General features: G+C 36.3%; 1 protein-coding gene across 2 annotated transcripts in view; it reads left to right on the top strand.

Annotated features, from left to right (window-relative positions):
* PRKG1 (protein kinase cGMP-dependent 1) overlaps positions 1-22,173 on the top strand; it is a 1,427,928-nt gene that overhangs the window by 492,462 nt on the left and 913,293 nt on the right. The gene's annotated exons all lie outside the window — the stretch shown is intronic.

Here is a 22,173-nt window from a genome sequence, read left to right as displayed (position 1 = left end):
TGGTGATAAGGCACACACTTGTATTGAGATGGATGGGTTGCCAGGACTGGCCCTGCCTTCCCTGCCCTGATCTCCATCCTCTTTAGGAGACAGCACAAGTGTGGCAGGAGCCCTACTTGAAGTCAAGACAGGAGACCTACGTTCTAGTTCTGGTTCTGCTCTAGTAGAAATTTTGTTTTCTTCTTTTACCAAGCTAAAAAAAGAAAAAAAGGGCCTAATTTTCGCTATTGTAAATTAAGAACTTCTTGATATGATGACCTTGAATGTATTTTTCAACTCTAATATTTGATGACTTGAAGAGAATTGCTCTCCTGAGTGGTATTTCCCCACGCTCATCCCCCTTGAGCCATGGTTTATAATTTTGTCTCCCATATTTTCTCCATTTTAGCTTTACGCATTCAGAATCCTGACTCTTGCCTCTAGGCTCTTCCTATAAGATCTCGGCATCTGTCTATTTACGAATTCATAGAAACAAATTAGAATTTAGTTTTCTAACTTTAATAATCTTCCTAGTTGAAGTTACCCAGAGTTATTCTTAGTTGGAACACAGAAAGTTTTACTGTTTTCATTCTTTTTGCCACAGTATGGTCTACATGTTCATTTACTCAAGGACTTATTTAATATCATGATCATTGTGAAAACGGACAGTGTGAACCAGTTAACCACTCAAGATTTGAGCCTCCATTCTAAACCAAGTTTTGTGCTGGGTGTTTCAGTTTTTGAAACATCTTTTTTTTAAGTACTATGTCTTTGTCAATTCTGAAGCCCTATATGTTTTTATTACTGATTTACTCAAATGTTGGTCTTAATCGATTTAAAGAAAAACAAATTTTATTTAGACTTAACCCAATTTAATCATTTAGCTAATTTTGGTTGGCAATTCTTTTTCCAAATCATAGTACTATAGTAGTTTTTAGTGATTCCATTTCACCTCCCTTTTTCATTTGTAATAGGTGAAGATACGGTTACAACATAAATAATATATGGTTTTTCAGCATATCTCTTTCCCTCCACAACAAAAATGTGACTAAATTTATCTGTGATGATTAACATGAGTGAAGAACTTTTAGTCTTGAAATACCTTTTTTTTAAATGGAGTCACTTAATATAGCCATTAAACATGTAGGCGAACTAAATGTATGGCTCAAATAAATGAGACTAATCCATGAATAGAAGCTCTGGTAGTGCAGTGGTTAAGCTCGGCTAACCAGAAGGTTAGCTTTTCCAACCCACCAGCCACTCTGTGGGAGAAAAGACCTGGTGACCTGCTTTCATAAAGATTATAGCCCACAAAGCCGTATGGGAACAGTTCTACTCTGTCCAATAGTGTTGTGAGTGGAACTGACTCTATGACACACAGCAACAACAACCCATGAATCTTAGAAGAAATGCATTCGTTTAACTAAGAGGCAAGCTAAACAAGTGTCTGCCTTTGTCTGTTTACTGATAAACTTCTATACAACTAAGAATCTTTACATTAGAAGAAAAAAAGGCCTCAGTGTTTTAAAAAAAACAACAAAAAAAGTTGTTCTACTTATATCGTTGCAACACAAACCACTCCAAAACCTGGGCTCAACTAGGTTTTCCTTGCCTGGAATCTCTCATGTGGTTATAGTCAGATGACAGCTGGGATAAAGTTACCTAAATTCTTAAGTAGGCTGGATGTTCAAGGTAACTCACTCATGTGGCTGATAATTGGCACTGGCTTTTTGCTGGAGTTAGCTGGAAGTAGAAGCTTCCAGGCCAGAGTCATTTCCACTCTGTTGTATTGGTCAAAGTAATTGCAGGGCCTGACCAGAATTAAGGAGGTTGATAAATAGAACCCACGTCTTGATGGGGGAGTAGTAAGATTACATTGTAGAAGAGCATGTGGGATGGGAGATACAGTTTTGATAATATTTAGAAGATACAATTGCCATAATAGTTTTAAAGAAATGTCCTACCAGATCCCTTAATGCAAAGTATAATCTGTAGACCATATCTGGCCCTCTGCCTGTTTTTGTAAATAAAGCTTTATTAGAATACAGCCATACTCATACATTTATTCATTGTTTATGGCTGTTTTCACACTACAATGGCAGAGTTGAGTGGCTGCATCAAATACAATATGACCTACAAAATCTGAAATATTTACTATCTGCCCCTTTGAAAAATAGTTTGCCAATCCCTGCCTTAATGCCTTCACTTAAAAAAAAAAAAAAAAAATTACTCATGGGAAGTCATTTACTAACAATTACATTAATTTAAATTTTTGTTGTCTGTAACCATGAACTTTTCCTATTGCTTTTTTTTGCCAGGCAGAATGTACCAACTCTAATAGCTCCCATGGCTTTCTTCGTGGTCATCTGGTACAGATGGTCTCAGTGAAAGTGAATTTGTTTCTCTTTTCAAAGTGGAAGGTCTTCTGTCTGCCTCTGCACACTGTGGGAATTCTTTGTTTGTGGGGTTACTTTCATTTTTTACCAGATATGGTTTGGATTACAATGGTCCTGAAGACCAAATGTATCAGCAAATGAAAATCATGTGAAGAGCTTTAAGAACTATAGAAATCAGCACTCCACTCCCTAGAGATCCTGGTTTAATTGACCTGAACCAGGAACTAGGCATCAGTACTTCAATGTATATATTATAGTGCGTGTAGAAAAGAACGCTTAGTAACTGCTATATGTATTAAAACCTGGTGATATCCATAATTGTTACAGAAAAAAGCAATCTATCTTCTGGAAATTAATAAAAACATACTTTTGCAAGAAAAAAAAGGTTCCAATTTGATCTGAAAATAGACTTTATGGGCACATTAACTGCTACAGAAAATTATTATTTTTTTTAAAGACAAATTGCCTTTGGGAGAAAAAAGTAGTTTCTTATATAAAGAATGAGGAAGCCCTGGTGGTATAGCAGTTAAGAGCTACGGCTGCTGTCATGGATTGAATTGTGTCTCCCAGAAATATGTGTCAACGTGGTTCCCAGTATTCTGTGGTCGTCCTCCATTTTGTGATTTTCCTATGTGGTTAAAGAGGATTAGGGTGGAATGTAACACCCTTGCTCAGGTCACATCCCTGATCCAATGTAAAGGGAGTTTACCTGGGGTGTGGCCTGTACCACCTTTTATCTTACAAGAGATAAAAGGAAAGGGAGGCAAACAGAGAGTTGGGAACCTCATACCACCAAGAAAGCAGCACCTGGAACAGAGCACATCCTTTGGACCTAGGGTCCCTGTGCCTGAGAAGCTCCTAGTCCAAGGGAAGATTGACAAGAAGGACCATTCTCCAGAGCCTACAGAGAGAGAAAGCCTTTCTCTGGAGCTGATGCCCTAACTTTGGACTTCTAGCCTAGTTGTCTGTCAGAGAATAAACTTCTGTTTGTTAAAGCTGTCCACTTGTGGTATTTCTGTTATAGCAGCATCAGATGACTAAGACAGCTGCTAACCAAAAGGTTGGCAGTTCGAATTCACCAAGTTCTATCCTTGGGAACTCTATGGGGCAGTTCTTCTCTGTCATGTAGGTCACTATGAGTTGGAATCGACTTGATGTCAATGAATTCAGTTTTGATCTTAGCACGGAGGGCTCTGGATAGAAAACTTAAACAATTAAACCTCATCAATTTACCATAGGTAGGCTGTGGTGGGGGTATTTGTGTGTGTTAGAGGCAAGAGGGTGGAAAATGAACTGGTAGCCACAACCACATACAAAGGTCAGAACTTGAAAAAACTGAATTATGTGGTACCTCTCTAACTAGTTCCAGTTCTAGGTGAAACCCCACATGACAAGGATATTTGATTTTAAAGCTGCTGCTACATACATTCAAATGAAGTGGTTATGGTTCAGGCCTAGTTCAATTTAATCATAGTATGTAGAATCTGCCTTTATCTTTGGATAAATAGAGAAGACAAAGGAAGCCCATTTCTAAAAGGCCCCATCCTGAATACTTTCTGTAGCTTTAATATCGGGCATACTAATTTGATAACAGATACAATTTCAGGTTGTAATAGTATTTTCATTTTTAATTAGACTAAATGCTTCAGCCCTGCTATGCATGAGTATATTTTCTGCCAAAGTCATGCTCCTGTTATGCAGTATTTATAAAGTACCACCGATTTTGTTTTTGTTTTACAAAACAACACACAAAACTTGTCTTTTTTTTCCCCCTCAGGAAATTTAAAAACTAAAAGAGATATTAAAAGGTAATTCAAATAATCTCACAAAGGAATGATATTTTGAAGAACCAGGTGGGGGGAACTTACAAATATTTTGAAAAAGAAAGCATGGCTGAGAGCGTAAGTGAAGAGTTAGCTTCACTGCCAAAGGAAGGAATGATGCTTGAGAGGAATGATGGATAGAGACAGAAGGATGTTCCTGTGCTGGCTAATAGAACTTTCTGAAAGGATAGAAATGTCTACACTATTTAATATGGTAGCCACTGGCCACAGGTGGCTTTTGAGCACTTGGTATGTGGCTAGTGCAACTGAGGAAATGCATTTTAAATTTTATTTATTTTTAGTTAATTTATATTTAAATAGCCCCATGTGGCAATTGGCTACCATTTGGAGAACACAATGAAAAGAAAATGTGTTGTACAAAGGAAGGATAGGAGATTGAAAGCAATTGTTGTTCATCATTATAATGATAACCTATAAAACAAAACGTGTAGAATTTAAAGCTTTGTCATAATTATCACAGTTGAAAATGGACACATTTTTCTTCCTTCCTAGTAATTCATTTTAATAGAGTGTGGAAATTATGGTAATAAAAATTAACCTTTGATAAGTATAAATATAGCCTGTCAAAGGAACAGATACTGTGATTATTACATGATCAGGAAAAACATTTTTCCATATTCTGGTTTTATAAAACCTTGTATAATATGCTATGTGTCACCTTTAGGTTAACTATAACAAAAAACAGTGAAGCCAATATAGTCACAAGGGACACCTCATCAAGTAGTTAATTTGTAGAAAAATTTCATTTTTTTTTTTCAATTTGAATGAACAGATGGCCTATTCATTAAAATTGAAAAGTAGATAATTACCTGATTCCAACATTTTTAGCAAAAGGACATTTTATAACATTATGTTTGGGGAAGACTCATAGGTCTTAAAATGTCTTGAGTGACTGGACACGTAATTCTCCATAGTCTACGACTGCCCGCCATGCTAACTGAATAAGTCAGTTAAAAATAGTCTTGCAGCTATTCTAAAAAAAAAAAAAAAAAAAAAAAAAACACAACTTGTCTTTCTGAAGAAATATATTCACATTAACTCCTAAACTCTGCTCGGATATTCAATCAGCAAATGTTTATGTAACATTTCTGTGCCAAACCAAAAACAAACCCAGTGCCATCGAGTCGATTCCGACTCATAGTGACCCTATGCCAGATGCTTAAAATTGGGGTTATAATTTGAAAAGATTGCCCCTGCCCTTAAGAAGTTGAGGGTCCACTGGTGAATGTTCGTTGATTCAAATGTCCTGGATTTTCTTTCAGTTGAGCGGTATTCTGCATTTTTTTAAATCATTAAATAGTTCAGTAAAAGTGAATATTTAATAAATCAATGGCATGTTCATATCCTGAATAATTCTGTATGGGTAAATCTACTGTTGAAGATGTCAGTCTCTTGCACAATCATGCTCAGATTGGGGTTTCTCTTAGCACCCGAAGCCAGAATTTCTTTTTTCTGCATACTTACATATATAGAATGAGAGAGAAATAATTGCCCAATTTCATTTTTTAATTACTCTGGCTTTCCTCACCTCTTTCTCCTTTTCTTTGTTTTTTAGTTCTTGGATCCCTCTCTCTATATGAATTTTTATTGTCATCTATCTAAAATCTTTTTTGGAATAAGTTCATAACTTATTATTTCTACCAGCCATCCTCATACATTGGATTTGATCTTCATTCTCCCTTCAGGAACTGCTCTTTTGTACAAATTTGTTCTAACACACAGGTGTCCAGCTTCAGTTTTTTACTTCCTCCATCTGGGGCTTACAGCTTGGGAAGATGACCCCCCTCACCTTAGGCATTCCATTGGGTCTATCTTGACAGTCTTAGGGTGGAACCAAAGAGAGTAAGAATGACGTTTCTATGTATGTACATTCCTAAATTCTCTGCTCTCAGGAGTGGTTTCTCATTTGAGAGGCATACTTCTTCCCTAGGTGACTGTCACACAAGGATCCCACCCACTATAAAGGAAAAACCTTGTCCAGTTTAAAGTAGTAAATGTCTGTAGTCCTTATCCAGAACCCTTAGGACCAGATGTTTCTAAATTCTTAATTTTTCAGATTTTAGAAAAGGAAAATAGTACATATAGTACATGCTTTATAATACTCCTGCTTGGGCCTGGGATGGTACCAGTAACCAAACACATTAACATTTCTGTATCAAAATGTGTAAATAGACGTTTAGGTCAAGTAAATAAATACTACAAATAGCCTCATGTTAGTTAAGGTTCAGGCTTTGAAGCCAAATAAGAAAACAACTTTGGGTTTTGAAGAGCAGTTAAGGGATTGTGGGCCTGATAATACCTGATATGATCACTCCCCAACCCACTCCACTTCTTTTACTCTCCAAGTGACTGCATGATAGTCAGCTGACCAACACAACAAAGCCTTTTGGGCTGTGCACCTAAAGAGTCTCAGGAAGATATATCAGCAAGATTTAGCATCCTTGTAGGTTCAGCTCTCATCAGTTTCCAAGAGATACTTAAGAAAATTCTATAATGTCTAACACAAAACTCCTCCTAATCAGAAACCCTAAACTCTTATCTCTGATGCCTTGACTTACCTCCTTTCCATTTACTTTATTGCTTCCTATTTCCTTATCTTTAACTCTTTTCTATTATTCCACATTTCACCCACCCACAAGTTCCATTTTTCTCTCTGCCTTCTCTCTAACTCTTCCTTCTTGTTCTCCTAGATCTTCTGTAATGTTCACATGTTCATATTCCATCTCTCACATTCCACCCTTTCCATAACTAGAGGTAATTACCTGGGACTGCATTTTTGTCTAAGTGTCTTGAGCAGGAAGTCATAACTAATTCAGATCCTTACCACAGTTACTTTGGAAGACTTGTCTGCAACATGCATGGGTGTAAAAACTATGCCGATTTAGAATATTCTAGTGAGCATTTAATGAGCATTTCATTATCTTCTAGGACATAATCTTAAAACTCAAGATTATAAGTGGCTGCTTATTAATCATGTATAAGTAATGATTAGAAGCAAGGATGGAAAGACTGCATCTTACATACTTTGGATATGTTGTCAGGAGGGATCAGTCCCTGGAGAAGGACATCATGCTTGGTAAAGTACAGGGTCAGCGGAAAAGAGGAAGAACCTCAACGAGATGGACTGACACAGTGGCTGCAGCAGTGGGCTCAAGCATAACAACGATTGTGAAGATGGTGCAGGACCGGGCAGTGTTTTGTTCTGTTGTGCATGGGGTCGCTGTGAGTCAGAACTGACTCAATGGCACCTAACAACAACAACAACAACAAGTAAACGTTGCTCAACCCAGGATCTAATGTTACTGAGAGTATCTTATGTTTCTATCAGGCACACAGAGGGACGAGAAAATATATCTCCTGCCCATTGGAAACATGGACTCTTTCATCAGGTTGATATTCATGTTTCCTCTTGGGTAGGGATTTCCATTCGTTCTTTGGCCCATGATTCTAAATGTATCTGTGTTTTACGGCAAATGTGGATCATCTCTAGAGGTTTTTCATCTGTCCCTGCTTTCAATGTGTTTTGACAGTGTCGTGATATATACATAAAAGAGAAAGTATTGCTTTCCTCTGAAATTCATCCAGTTTCATTCTTAGCATTGTAACTGCATCTACTGACTATGGAGCTGGAGTGTCTGATCCTTATTCATTCATCAAATGCATTTATTAAGTGCCAGCTTATAATGTTTTTCAATAAAAAAGAAAAAGAAAACCCCAAAACAAATTTGTCTCTCTGCTGTTATCTTTTTAGTGTATTAAAAGCATGTCTTTAGGTTGATTCATACCAATGAGACATTTTTTAAAAAAATAGAATTCTTTTTTAATGGGTTTTCAAACTTCCTGCTTTAATATAAATAGCTATGATGCATTGCTTTATATTTTGAGCAATATTTCCCAGGATTTGTTTTATCTTTCTGCTAACCAAAAACCTGCTTATTGTAGCAATTGGATTTTAACTAACAAAAGATAAAATTGCGGTTGAATTTGTACACCGTGCAAATGTGGTTAAATAGTTCTATGTATCTAGTGGTTTCTCATTTCTATAGGGTGGTAATAACAGAGGAAAAGTCTCTGATTTTTCTGTTTTTTGTAATGAATAAAATATGTGGGAAATGTGAAGGACTTATATAGGCTTTTTTTCTTAGTCTCACTGAAGAGCTTTAATTTTATTCTTATTTTATAATCCTGGAGATGTCAACTGGCTCCATGCCATCTTTCATGACTTTATACTTTTCCTTTGGAGACTGAGGACTTCAAAGTCTGTCCGGAGAACATTAAAGATAAAAGCCCAGGGCTAGTGAACTTGAACATTATTTTTTTCCTGCGAAGATGCATTGATATCTGAGATAGTGTGTTTTCTTCCGGTTCAAGCATAATTTGAAACCGCCTTGCAACAAAAGCCTTTTATGTTGTATTTATACTCTGGAAACCCTGATGGTGTAGTGGTTAAGAGCTACAGTTGGTAACCAAAAGGTCACCAGTTCAAATCCACCAGGAGCTCCTTGGAAACTCTATGGGGCAGTTCTACTCTATCCTATAGGGTCACGATGAGTCAGAATCCAGTCAACGTCAATGGATTTTTTTTTTTTTTTTTAATACTCTAATATGTTATATACCAAAGTTTTCTGACAATATTATTTAGGTGTATTTTACATTTAAACAGTCTAGTGTGGAAACACAGCATTAGTTTAACATCTCCTTCATAATCTTTGCAACTTAAAATACCATATATTTTTCTTTGTGTCTGTTGATAAGTGTTACCCTGTCCTGAGGCAGAAGCCCAAATTCCCTTGATTTACTGCTCTAGGGTGTGGATGTGGTAGGAGAGAGTTTATCAAAGAAACCAGTCCCTCAAATGAAAACACCTCGTCTGTTCTTAGTGTGAATCAGCAGATGAACTAAAATCTGGAAAAACTCAGAAAGAAATAATAGACTTTCATATCATTTACAGGTGGCTGAGTTGAAAAAAGATAAATGATTTAGGACATTTTTATATAAGAACAAATTATTCATGAATGGTCCTGGGTCATTAGGAATAATATTTTTTCTATAGCAATTAAGTTCTTAAATTAATCCATTGCTGCCCAAGACTAGGTAGAATGTCATATCCCTTTAAATATTTAAAAAAGTATTGGGTGTCTTCATAAAAAATCCTCAGTAATATAGTAGAAGGATGATTAACATAATGTATTAACAGCCAGTTTTTTTTTTAATTGAAGACATAAAATTTTTTATCCAAGATAAAGCTTATATTTTTATAACTTCCATTTAAACGCTGTATCTAGGTTATGCTCTCTTTTTTTTATTAATTTGTGCTGATAGATTCAAACACTCCCCTTGTCCATCCTGTAACCAAAGACATAATAACAAAATACCTGTCTAATGTGAGAAGTAGGCAACATGGCCATAGAACCATTTGAAGTTCGGTGACAAATGATGAGAAGGAATCTGTGATGTTGGACTTCTAACGACTATTCCAATCAATTAGAGTAACTTGTTGTTGTCTAATCTACTTTGTCTTCTCTTTTCAAATAAGTCCAGAATTATCAAATATTCATTAACACCATGATAAGATTCTATGCAAAAGAAATGCAAAGAAAGCCTTACTCTAAATAAATTTCAGTTTACTAAGAGGGAACAAATACAAGGGGGTGTATATGAACAAATCCAAAGACAGCCTGAACTAATAAAGAGCTGTAGTCATATAAATCTTTAAATTTAAATGGCAGAGTTTATGGAGTATTAGAAGGAATGAGATTCCTGGACCGACCTAAGGGCGACTTTATGTAGAAGTGATTTGTCGGTAGTGTTTAGAAGGAAGGCAGGTACTTGGATGAGTGAAAGGAAGGGCCACCTTGTCTTTTCTTTTTGTGTGTTTTTTTTTTTTTTTAATTGTTGGTCTATTATTGTGGCACAAATATAGAAATCTAAGAGAATGGCAAATGCGATGAAGAAATAGTTTATTTTGTGTAGAATATTAGATGTCTTTTCAGCTAGCCAAGGATCCCTGGTGGTACAGTGGTTAAAGCACCGAAAGGTCCGTGATTTAAAAATGTGACAGTCTGCTTCTGTAAAGATTACAGTCTTAGAAACCCTATGGGGCAGTCCTACCCTGTTCTATAGGGTCACTATGAGTCAGAATTGACCTGAACATAACAGGCTTATGGGTAAGCAGCTAGCCAGGTATTCTTAATCTTTTTTGTGCCAGGGGCCCCTCTGAAAGACTGAATCCTATGAATATCATTGCAGAATATTTTGAGGTACATAAAATAAACTATATTGGGTTATCAAGGAAATTACATCAAAAATCAATAGCTAAAATGATGAAAACAAATTGTGATTCAGTAATAGATGTGTATTTTTATTTAACACATGAAATAAGAAGATAGGACGGTGGGTCTAGTAATTACCATTAATTTGAAGAAGTCATGAGCATAAACATTATTTGAAGATACCTGAAACAACTGTAATATAATGAGAAAATGCTAATTTCAACTACAGATTGGTAAAAATAAAGATGCAGTTGTTTTTCATATCCAAGTTCATAGAACCCTGGATTCTATTAGGTTAAGAACCTCTGAGCTATACCATGAAGTTTGAATAAGAGAATGACAGAGGATGAGGATTCAGATTAAGGTTAAGTAAGGGAAGATCTCAGCTTGTGGGAAGGCTGGACACACTTGCTATGAATTTGAATGTGACTCCAGAGAAACTAGTATAAATTTCTTAGCAGGGGAATATATTATATCTGAATAATATTTAAGGAATTTGATTCTGCTCTCTTTGTTCTATAGTTTGGTGACAGAGAATCCAAGAAAGAACCTGTGTCAATGTCGTAAACAAGGGCTTAGGGTAGAGTTTTGGTTAAGGAAATAAATATAAGTAAGTGGATTAAATATGCTGACAGTAAGATGTATTTGTAGTCATTGATGGCATGACTGAGTTAAAGGTAATATGGTGTCCTCACTTAGAGTGGAATTGGGGACGGGTGGGCAGTAATTAAGGAAGGAAAATGTGGCCGTACATGGTGAAAAATATTGGCGTAATTGTCCTAAAGAGATGGAGGCCTGGTGGCACAGTGGTTAAGTGATTGGGTGCCAACCAAATGGTCAGTGGCTTGAACCCACCAATTGCTCCCTATGAGAAAGATTTGGCAGTCTGCCCTCCGAAAGATCACAGTCTTGAAAACCCTATGGGACATTTCTACTCTGTCCTGTAAGGTCAATTGGAGTTGGAATTGACTCGATGGCAATGGGTTTGGTTTTTGGTTTTAGTCATAAAGTGGAGAAAAGCTATTGGAGGAAGAATGAGAGACCAAATCACCCCTGATTCTTCAATGCTCTCATGAAGGATATTGTGATACCATTAATGGCATTATTGGCTAATCTTATAATTGAGCAATTCCTATGCACCATGTTCTAAGCCCTCTTTTTTTAAAGAACTTTATTGAGATTTACTTCGTATACTGTACGGTTCACTCATTGAAAATGTACAATTCAGTGGCTTTTTTTTTTTTTTAGTGTATTCAAAGGGTTGTGCATCCATCACCACACCAATTTTAGAATATACCCCAAAAAGAAGCCCCACATCACTGAGCTGTCACATCCCAATTCCTCTATCCTTTTCAGTCCTAGGCCACCACTATTCTGATTTCTGTTTCTGTAGGGTTGCCTATCCTGCACAATTCATATAAGCTGAATCATACACTACCTGCTCCTTTATGACTGGCTTCTTTCACTTAGTATGTTTTCAAAGTTTATCCGTGCTATGACATGTGTCGATACTTAGTTCCTTTTTATACCTAAATAAGATTCCATTGTATAGGTAGTAACTTTCAAACCAAGTTCTCTTACTTCTACCCTGCCCCAGATCATTTGTACAACTACTTTTGAGAGAATAAGTTCAAAAGCCTTCTTTTTCATTCTTTCATAGCTGTTTGAAGCACTTTGCAGAGTACATGGTTATTCTTTGCTTGGGTTTGATTTTTCTCTGTCCCTTCTCTGCTTTAAAAAAAAATGAAGGTAGATAAGTGCTTCTTGTATACTCTGGAGAATACTAACCTTGTATAAAGGTAATGTGTGTGTGTGTGTATGTGTAATTTTCTTCCATTTCTATATAGACATCATTATAAGTGTAGATACTTTCAGCTGTCAAATAAAAAATCTCATGGGGGCAAATGTATTGTGCTACTGGGTGAAATAAGTTGTAATATAAATATATTTTCAATACATGCAGTAGGGGAGTTGGCATTTTTAGTTATAGTTGTTTTTCTTTCTCTGCACTATAAAAAAAAGGCAATATAATGAAAATGAAATCCTAAGGCTTTTATACAAGCATGATCACAGTAGTGGTCATTTTTACTAACATTCTAATTTATTTACCAAGGAATATTTATTAGCCCCCTTCAGTTTGCAAACAGACACCATAGGAATTAAGTGATTGCCCTTAAATTAGCTTACTATACACTAATATTTGTAGAAAGCTTCATCCCATATCAAACTCCTTCACTTAAATTTCACATATTAACCCTGTGAAGCAGGTAGTTATTATTTCCATCTCCACATGTGGAATCTGAGTGCCAAATATCCGCTGTATCCAAGAGCATTGAGAACCGGAATATCACCTAAAACTTCTGATCTCAAAACATTTCCTTTTTCTTCCTCATCAAAGCCATTAAGAATATAAATGAAAGGTGTCAAATGGGCTTGGAAAAAGGAGCCCTAAGCTCTGACCGAAGCAACATTACCTGTTGACAAAATTCAGGTTTCTAATAGCTTTGGAATTTAAGTAAAATTGGATTAAGTACCCATCTGACATCCTGTGAAGGCCACTGTCCTCCCCTAAGATAGCTGCAAGTTCCTGAGTTCCTAGTTTCTCATAATTACATTATTTAATAATTATTCTATGATCTCTTGCTCTCTGCCTCTCTGTTTTTTGACATAGCCAAACAATGGATCTTCCTCAAGCTTTGACCTTTCCCCAAATCTTCACAAAACAAATTAGTGTGACGCTGACTTGATGTCTGGAGAGAGGACTAGGATGCTGACTTGGGCAGCAAATCACTAAATATTATACGTTAGGCATTCCTTTACTGGAAGTCCTCTGGTCTTTTCAACATGAGGCTTTCTCTATGGTCTCTGTCTCTGTAACATCTAGCTTCCTGCCTTAATACGCAGAGCACATTCACAATTTCTGTCTCCTTATGAGCCATGACCTTCTTCCTTACATTGCCTAAGAAGATGTTTTTCTACTAAAAGGAAATTTCCTCTAAACGTTACTCTTAAAACTATATGCTTTTTGTCTTGCTGCATGTGTTATCTAATTACCATAACCTTATGAAAGAAGATACTACTATCCCAAATCTATAGCAGTGTAATTGAGGCATAGAGAGTTGACTAACTTACCCCAAATCCTGTAGCCGATCAATGGTGTAGCCAGGATATAAAATGAAGGGTATGTCTGGAAAAAGGCTGCCTTCTAACATCAGTAGGACACTTTTATAAGGCTTGCTTCACAATCTTCTTTATGATTATTGTTATTTTATTTTTATTGTGCTTTAAATGAAAGTTTACAAATCAAGTCAGTCTCATAAAAACATTTATATATACCTTGCTATGTACTCCTAGTTGCTTTCCCCCTAATGAGACAGCACATTCTTTCCCTCCACCCTGTATTCCCCATGTCCATTCAGCCAGCTTCTGTGCATCTCTGCCTTCTCATCTCCCTTCCACACAGGAGCTGCCCACATAGTCTCATGTGTCTGTTTGAGCCAAGAAGCTCACTCCTCACCAGTATCATTGTCTATCCCATAGTCCAGTCCAATCTCTGTCTGGAGAGTTGGCTTTGGGAATGGTTCCAGTCTTGGGCTAACAGAAGGTCTGGGGACCATGACCTCCAGGGTCCTTCTAGTCTCAATCAGACCATTAAGTCTGGTCTTTTTATGAGAATTTGAGGTCTGTATCCCACTGCTCTCCTGTTTCGTCAGGGATTCTCTGTTGTGTTCCCTGTCAGGGCAGTCATCAGTTGTAGCTGGGCACCATCTAGTTCTTCTGGTCTCAGGCTGGTGTAGCCTCTGATTTATGTGGCCCTTTCTGTCTCTTGGGCTCATAATTACCTTGTGTCTTTGTTGTTCTCCTTCTTTGCTCCAGGTGGGTTGAGACCAATTGATGCATCTTAGATGGTCACTTGCTAGGGTTTAAGACCCCAGATGCCACCTGTGGCCCCCAGACCCCAACCCCTGCTACTCTGGCCTTCGAAGTATTCAGTTTATTCAGGAAACTTCTTTGGTTTTGGTTTAGTCCAGTTGTGCTTACCTCTCCTGTATTCACAATCTTCTTTAATCTCTACTATTTCTGGTGATATCTGCTGGGGGAAATATTCAGTAGATTTTTAGCTTTTCTATTCCATCCAGTGGCAACATAGTTTACTTAAATATTGCAATCTAGTGTTAACCTTTTATTTTGCTTGTAATTTGCATCTGGTGGAGGTTAAAATGACAAATAGGGCAAATCAAAATTTTCTCTTTAAATGTACTTGCATAGATTCACTTTCCGTTAGAGTTTCTTAACTTTTGGCATTTGGAACTGAATAATGGTTTGTCATGGGGGACTGTCCTGTGCATTGTAGGATGTTTAGCAGTTTTATTGGTTTCTACCCACTTTTTTTTTTTTTTTACCCACTAGATGCTAGTAGAATCTCCCAGTTGTGATAAGCAAAAATGTCTCTAGACATTGCCAAATGTCCTGAAGAGGGCAAAATTGTCCCCAGTTGAGAACCACCACTTAACTTCATAAATTCTCCCAAGTTTATATTGAAACATAACCAAACCAAAGATCACATAAATGACTGCTCACAAATCTTACTGTGATAGTAATGCTCTTGCCGTACAGAAATAGTCCCTCATTATTGAGGATACTCAGAGGTGCTCATGTATTATAGCATGCATTATGCATGGCTGGAGTTAAGCTTAATAAATTTGACTTAAAGAAGACAATTACATTTTCTGTTCAACTTTCGTTTATTTAAGGAATTAGTCTATTTCCTTTTCCTCTCCTATATGTGTATGTCTCTTCTCTGGTCTATCATTAAAAAATAATTTAATTAAAAAAATTAAAAAATTAGTTTTCCTTATTTTTGGCAACTGAAATCAGTCCGTAAACATTTATCTAGAGCTTTTTGTATACTTCAAAATGATAGGGTTATAATGGGTAGAAAAATGATAGATTCATGATGGTGGGGAAGGACATTTCAGAATCAAAAATCCTTTTAGAATCCTGTTTATTGTCAGAGAGTTGACCCATCTCCAACAGGTTTAGTATGTTCTCTTTTCCTAAAATATCTTGAAGGACAGAAGTGTGACTTGTTCCAGATTTTCATTGTGACATTTCAAATGATTCTATATATCCAGCTTGCTTAAATTTCAGTCTATTTGCTCATATAAGTTTTAGGTGAATATGTATATATGCCCTGTTGTTGTTAGCTGCCATCCAGTTAACTCTGACTCCTGTAAGGACCTTATGTATAACAATGAAATGTTGCCTACCCTGAATCATCGTCATGGTCATAGGTGTGTTCCAGTCCATTGTTTCAGCCACTGTGTCATTCCTTCTCACTGACGGCCTCTCTTGCCTCAACTGACACTACGCTTTACCTACCACAGTGTTCTTTTCTAGTGATCGGTCTTTCCTGATTTCAGGCATGTACAAAGTAAGCAAGGTGAAGTCTCATTACCCTTGCTTCTAAGGAGCATTCTGTTTGTATTTCTTCTAAGACTTATTTGTTCCTTCTTCTCTCACAATATATTCAGTATTCCTCATTCATACCACAATTTGAATGCCTCAGTTCTTTTTCTGTCTTCCTTTTTCATTGTCCACCTTTTGCACATATGTGGGGCAATTGAAAAAGACCATGGCTTGGATAAGATGCACTTTAGTCATCAAAGTGACATATATTTTTTTTTTAATTTGAAGAGGTATTTTGCAGCAGATTTGCCCAATGTAACATGCTGTTTGATTTCTTGACTGTTTATCAATGTTAAAAAAAAAAAAAAAAATGTAGTTCAGATTTGATGTTCATGTTAACTTACTTGTTTACTTTTTTTTTAAGAAATGAAATTTTTAGTTGTGGAAGTTCATTAAAGTTTTTTATCCTCTCATTACTAGGGATATCTGTGATGATTTTTAGCTATACTCAGTATGTATTATGATCTGTTATAATTGGTATGCTGAAAAATTGTATCAGTTGTACTTATAGCAGTCACTACTAGGGAAATCGAATTCGCCTAACTTAATTGGAGAAAAAATAAAGGTCTTCATTCATGTAGCTTCAACCTCAACTAACCTCTTACACCTCAGATCCTGTTTTGTTCCATTTGGATAATTAGTACTTTTGTGGTCCCTGTAAGAATTATTGCTATGCTGATATCAAAGAAAAGTGACTTCTTTGAGGGAAGCTTGCTCCTAACTCAAAGTAGTATAAGTAGTTGATGGTTATAGAAACTGTGATAACACAAATAATTTTGGAATATATATCTCTAATGAGGAGCTAATAAGCAAAATACATCCCAATCAGAAATGGTTAAATTTATGTATGTTAAAATAAACTTTGGAAGGAATATGTAGTTTTAAAAATATATGCTTATTTCTTATAGGCTTTTTTATTCAGTGGCCAAGAATGATTTTCAGTCATCAAGATTAACCTTGTGAAGGTTAACACATTATCTAAGGGGTAGGAGTTTAGATCCAGAGACACTATATTAGGATTTAAAAGCAATCTTAAACAGACAACTGATAAAGTGATGACAAACTGCCATTCTTTAATTCAGCAACAAACTTGTGTCTCACAGCAGGGTTGTCCTTTTCCTTCTTCTGCTGGTTTAAGGAAGACTTACATAAATGATCAACAAGAAGCACAGGTTTAAGGGGGACATCTAAGAATATATTCTGTCCCTGGGGTTATGTGGCTTGCTTGCCCCCTCTAGTTAACCCTATGGCAGCCTCATGAATTTGTACTTCTTCCCCCAGATGACAGCACTCCCTCAGGCTAAAATGACCCTGCAAAGCAAGTCTGGATAGTTCATTTAAGTTTTTTATCCACTCATTACCAGGGATATCTGTGATCATTTTAGTTATACTCAGTATGTATTATAATCTGTTATAATTTGGTATACTGAAAAATTGCACCAATTGTACTTATTTTATATATATCCCAAAACCCACTGCTGTCGTGCGTGTGTGTGTGTGTATTAGTATCCCTAAACCATAAAGAAGGCAAATCCATATATGAACCTCCTCTCCTAAAGGGTAATACTTTCATGCTAGTAACAACACAGCTCAGCCACCAGAGCATTGAGCATTTTTGTTGAATCTAGCAACTACACAAGCCCTTTATGAGAGAACATGTATGCTAAAATCTATAGTTTCTAACCTACAAAGTCATGAAACCATAGTCAAACAGATTAGAGCAGAACTGGAAGGGGAAAGGACAGGAGGTCTTATCTAGAAGACACCTGTCTGCCTTTACTGGCCAATTAAGTTGTCTTGAATGTTCCAACCAAGACTGTTGAAATTAAGCACAGAATGTTCATAATGAGGTTATTGCCAGCCATTCTATTTCAGCTTGCCACTAATAAGTCTCTAAGCTGATTCGCCTTATCGTGAAAGCCTTTATGGCACAAAATCACAGGTTAATAAAAATCCATAAGGATAAGCAAAGCTAAGAGATTTTGTGTCTCCTTTTAAACTCAATTTCTTCCTTTATGTATAGGCCTATTGATTCTTAGACATGACAGACAAAATACAGGTGCTTTATAATGGATCCCTTAACTCTCAGTATCTTACAAAGGTAGTACATGTATTTGGTCCCAAAAAGCTGAGGGTAAAATGATTGTTACTCAGTGTGGCAATCAAGATTTAGAACTTAAGAGTCAGCCTGTTCTAGACCATAGACATATAGTACCCGTAGTAGAATAAAAAATTCATTCAGTTATTCAAATGGGTGATAAAGGAACTAAATGAAACTATAAATAACCATTAAGGCTTATCTTATCCAACTGTGCGTATATCTTTCCTCATGCAAACAACTTTAGCATTATTAGCAAAATTCAAATTAAAACGATCTGGATGTTTGGTTTGTTTTTTCTTCCTGGTGGAGATGATAGCAAGGGGCCATAGTGAAAATAGTATAGATATATTATTACACTTTTTAAAAAGGCAAAAATGAATGAAGGGAGCAAAAGCATAATATATGAACTAACCATATTGGGTTATGATTAATTCTCCTGATAACAGTCCTAATAGCCTCCAGTAACCATGGGGACTAGTTAAGGAGAATAAAAGAAAAAGTCTGGAAATTTACTGTGATGTTCTGAAAGTATCTTTTTACTACTCTTAAAAAAAATTTCTTGATTTGAAATCTAACGTATTTGAAGATGAAATTAAGTTGAAGAATTAAAACAAACATGAATAAATGCTAATGAATCACTTCTAGTTCTTTAAAGAAATAAAAATTACATTAATAATGATGACCTGAAGTAAATTGATTAAAACTACATTCCTAAAAAAAAAAAAAAAAATTTTTTTTTTTTTAAGAAATTATATAAAATCTGCCAGGCTAGGCTGTTCCTACGTTTGGCGTAGCCCTGGCAAAAGTATGCTGTATATGCAGCCTATCTGACCTTTTTTTCTATTCATTCCATGCCTGCATCCCTTCCCCCAGGCTACCACCACCAAAATCACCACACAGTTATGTGCCATCAAGTCATTCTGACTCATAGCAACCCTGTATGATAGAGTAGAACTGCCCCATCGGGTCTCAGAGGCATATTTTAATTTTTATGTAGTAGATTCACTTTAAAACAAATCTCAGATGTAGCCACAGAGTGAAAAAGAAGTAAAAAGGACAGTTTAGGGAAGGATAAGAACAGGTAGGGGAATGGCCAGGCCTATCTGCTTTATGACTGGGCAACTGGGTGTATACCGTGAACCCGTCTTCTTCTTAGCTTTCTTGAGTGAACCACACAGCCTGTACTTGGAAATAATTTGTAAAAATGTTTCATCAATTTTAATTTTTTTCCAAGGGTGGTGTGTGGACTAATGAATGACCCTAAACAAGGTTACATTTCAAAGCAATAGCTCACTTTCCTGGGCTATTGTAAAATTGGGATATCTCTAAATGTCTCTGAAGGAACTCTTATTAATGCAATGTGTGTACCTAACTTTCTTTGTAATGCCCAATCTATCCTGCTTTCCTGAATCACTCACTGCCCATCCACACAACAGGTATGAGAGGAATAAGTGATCAAATTAGTACTCAGAATAGAGATTTATAAACACTGTGTTTCTGTTTACCTTTTAGGTCTCTGTTCATTAAAAAAAAAAAGAAAAGGTATATATATATATAGTGTTTTCTGGATCATTCTGATGTGCTTTATGCTATCATGTTCCTCACTTCCTTAACTGTTATGAATATATTGAATCTCCACGGCTTAACATACCCTGGAAAAGATGTTGTAAATCCAAACTGCTATTTCTCAAATATATTCTGTGTTTAGGCAAGTCCCCCCCACACCCCGCCCCGGCTATTCTAATTAATATGGAATACAACCTGCTGTTGCCAGCATTAATTATTTATGTATATAATTATTTATACCCACCTTTTCAAAAATGAATTAAGACATGAAAAAATGAGGCAAATATAAAATAATTTCAGGAAGATGGGTTGCAACTAGAAGTGACATTAGTGATTAGTATACAAATTTGAAACTCCAGATTCTTACATAATTCGTAGAGGTTGGCTGCAAATCTGACTGTAAGCCTTCTGAAGTCATACGAGAAAAAGAAATACGATCAGTAACAAGATTAATCGTTCATAAATTAAAACAGGTGAGTATTAAATGAGTGTGATTTTCCAGTAAGGAAGTGGCAGCAGGCCCAAGTAGGGTAGTGGTGGAGGTAGTGGGGGCATTTACAACTTCTCAGAGAGGGGCATATCTAAATTTTATAAATTGGATGTGCTGGCAGTTTTTATTTCTCTGGACCTCAGAGCTATGAGTTCAAGTTCTAATGCATTTAGCGTGAAGGTGGGTTCCTTTTGAAATGCTTGAAGCTCAGAAGACCTGAGTTAGAACCTGATTGATGTGTAGGTTGAGCATTCTATTAGATGATGCTTCCTGGGTGTGTTACTTTTGTAAACTTTTGCTTTTTTCTCCTTTATGTCTGTGAGAAATAAATTATGGCTTTCCTGTGTGATAGTTAGGGAGCCCTGATGGGTTTGTTCTGGTTTTTCTTTGTTATATTTGGAAAACCAGAGTTTCCCCATGTAACCTAATGAAAAGGCCCCAGCGATAAATTATCTACCTTGTTCCCAGTGGGATACTGTCATGCCACAGATCAGTGGCACCAAAGTGACAGTCACCCCATTGGCAGAGTATACTGCAAGATCATATCCCTCAAAATCCATATTACTAACCAAAATTTAAACACACTTAGTTAAGTGTGCATTCTAATACTGAAAACACGTGTCATCGAAAAAAACCCAAAGGGTTAATGTCACTGAAAAAAACCTATAGCTCTTGAGTGGATTCTGACTCATGGAGACTCCATGTGGTACGGAATAGAAATGTTTCATAGGAGTTTCCTGGCTGTAATTTTTATGGAAGCAGATCACTAGGCCTTTAGTCCATAAGGCTGGAGCTGTAAGTCAAGACAGTTTTATAATGCATTGGAAGTTTGTTGCTATGTAATTCTTGGGAACTCCCATCACGAGAATATAGTAGCTGAAAAAACAAAACAAAACAAAAAATGCATTAGGTGTTGTTGGCCAGACATAGCCACGTATGGAAGAGTACAAATACATTGTATTTTGCCGGGTAGACAGGTGTGATTTCTTAAGACGCTGTTTTCTTCTTTGGTGCTTTTGATCTGATCTCAAAAGTTTTCTCCCTAAACACCCAGAAAGAGAGAGAGAGAGAATCTTAGAGCTACTTCTTTCTTCATTTTCAGAAACAAAACCTATGATCCAATTTGGATGTTGGTTGGTTTCTATAGTAGATGATAGAATATTGTGGTTCATTTAAATATAATAAATTCTGTCTCTGTATAAATGATAAAAAGGCATGTTATGAAAATAATACCAATAAGCTAGACTTTCTTGAGCATTTGCTATGTGCCAGCCACTGTGCTGAACAGTGTATCTCTTTTATCTCATTTAATTATAACAGCCACCAATGAGGTAAATGCTTTTATTTTATCCATTTTACAAATGTAGAAGCTGAGGCATAGAGAAGTTAAACAACTTTCCCCAGGTCAAAAGACTAGTGAGGAATGGAAAAAAGAACCAAAATTCAACTCGCAATCTGACTTCAGACAGTTTATAGATTTCTTAACCACCATGCTATATTCTGAACCTGTCTATCATTCTTGAGTGGCAGATGAAATGTTCAGGGCAATAGTCTTGCCAGTGAAAGAAAGGGGAAAGTGCCATGGGGAATGCCTGAAGCTTATGAAAAGATGGATTTACTGGACTAGTTTTGATGTACCTCTCAAGAGGAAGAGTTTTCTTTCTTGGAGTCAAGAAGTTAGGCATGAGAGAGCTAGAATATCTGAGTGGCTATACCTGCATAAGAAAGTACTTCCAAACCTTCTAAATTGTTGGACTAGTTCATTCCTGTCACATAGATGTAGGTATACATACGCAGTTCAAGAGTAGTCAGTAGATTCTGTGTGGACTTTTTATCCTAATTACTGCAGACTTCTATCTCTGATAACACCATTTAGATGGAATGGTTTTTAGGACAGAACATTGTCCCCTGAAGTGTGGATCATGCACCACTGGTATGGAACTTTAATAAAATTAATATTTAAGATTTTATCTCAATAGGTGTTTGAAAAAAAATAATTAGCACATCAAACCTGTGATTTTTACAATCATTGTTGCTTAGAGTAAGACTCTGTTGA

The sequence above is a fragment of the Elephas maximus genome, chromosome 16, assembly GCF_024166365.1.
Source record: "Elephas maximus indicus isolate mEleMax1 chromosome 16, mEleMax1 primary haplotype, whole genome shotgun sequence".
NCBI lineage: Eukaryota > Metazoa > Chordata > Mammalia > Proboscidea > Elephantidae > Elephas > Elephas maximus.
This window is presented reverse-complemented; position numbering and strand designations above follow the sequence as displayed.